The 1746-nt window shown below is 38.4% G+C and overlaps 1 non-coding gene across 1 annotated transcript; it reads right to left on the bottom strand.

Moving 5' to 3' along the window:
- Nucleotides 1-1195: 1195 nt before the first annotated feature.
- Nucleotides 1196-1267, bottom strand: TRNAQ-CUG (transfer RNA glutamine (anticodon CUG)). The gene has a single exon. It is a non-coding gene; the product is annotated as a tRNA-Gln (tRNA).
- Nucleotides 1268-1746: the final 479 nt, after the last annotated feature.

Genomic DNA, 1746 nt, shown 5'->3' with positions numbered 1-1746 from the left:
GTGGACGAGCAGCCTTCCTTTCTTCCATGGCTACAGTCTGCCTAACGACCTGGGGTTGTGGAGGAGCCATCCTTACTACCACCCAGGTTGGTTGGGCAGCTTTCTTTCGTTTCTTTGCTACACTCTTCTGGTTGGGCTGGTTGGGTAACTTTCTTTTTCCTCTTCTTCGATACAACCTGCCAACCGAATTCGTCTGCTGGTGGGTCCGTTTCTTTCATGGATACAACCTCTGTAGCCACTTGGGCTGGCCGGTCAACCTTCGGTTGTAGGTAAAAGTATATATATAGAATAATGTGGTTATCATCAGCAGCCAGAGGCCATTCCTCCCTCCTTGCCTGCAGAGTTCTTGATTTTCTGGAAAGTTCTACGAGATTCTGGTAAGATAAATACCATTGAGAGGACGTTGTTAGGGGACAGTCAGGTTCAGTTTAGAGTTGGTTGTGGGATGGTTCTTTTACTGTGTCGTATCAGCTAGATGGGTATTTCTTTTCACAATCTTCGTTAATGTTTCTGTTTTCTAGAGGCATAATCTAGAACTATGTTTATCATTTTTCTTGTTATAGTTTCATTATCATCATTAGTTTTGTTGTTGTTTACTTTCAGATACTTAATGTTATGTTTGTGATTCCCGTGGAAGCGTCTGACATCTTACTAGAAGACTTTCTGGTCACAATATTTCTGCACTGGGGAGTTGATCGTATTCTTTTATTGCAGGTTTTGTTATTATCTTGCTTTACATTAAGGTCTACTGGAGGTTTTCCCAATGCTGGTTGAACATATGTCCAGCAACAGGAGATGGCGTAAGATACAGTATTGATGAAACTTATCTATCTATATACCTATCTAAGTATCGCTATATCTATCTATCTAATTATTTATCTATCTATCTATCTATCTGTCCATCTATCTATGTATTTATCTCTCTATATATCTTAAAGTCGACAATAATGAAACTAATGATAATGAAGTGTAACAATGTCCTCTCAATGGCAATTATCTCTCCAGAATCTTCTAGAACCTTCCAGAAAACTATGAGCTCTGCAGGCAAGGAGGGAGGAATGGTCTCTGGCTATTGATAAAACCATATTATTCCATATATATGTTTATATATTCATATTTTTGTATATATATGAATGTATATATAACGTACAGAATAATGCGGCCATCATCAGTATCGAAGAAAACTGAAAAGATGAGGTCCCACCGAGATTCGAACTCGGATTGCTGGATCCAGAGTCCAGAGTGCTAACCCTTACACCATGGGACCTGATGAGAAAAGATGTGATTTCATCTAAATGTTTTACATATAATCAACCAGAGGCCATTCCTCCCTCCCTGCCTGCAGGGTTCAAGGTTTTCTAGAAGGTTCTCGAAGATTCTGGGTAGGAACTGCCATTGAGAGGACGTAGTTATACGTATCATTAATGATATTATTGTTGACTTTCTGATTTAGAAAGATAGATAGATAGACAGATAGATAGGTAAAAAACAGATATTAGATAGATCGATAGATACGTAAGGCTGTATATGTCAACTTTTACAGAAATCATTGATATCTGCGTTATTCTGCAAGAAATACATGTACATGGATGTAGTGATAATATGGGTTAGGTATAAGACCAGTCGTGTTGAGGTTGTAGTGAATGTGACCATTGACTTCAACCTTAATAGTGTAGTGAAGATAAAGTTGTAGTGAAGATAAATCTTGAAGTGACTCATAAGGTTGTTGTGAGTACAAGGATGCAT

The sequence above is a fragment of the Panulirus ornatus genome, chromosome 58 (genome assembly GCF_036320965.1).
Source record: "Panulirus ornatus isolate Po-2019 chromosome 58, ASM3632096v1, whole genome shotgun sequence".
NCBI classification, from domain to species: Eukaryota; Metazoa; Arthropoda; class Malacostraca; order Decapoda; family Palinuridae; genus Panulirus; species Panulirus ornatus.
The sequence above is the reverse complement of the archived record's forward strand: the minus strand, read 5'-3'. Positions and strand labels throughout refer to the sequence as shown.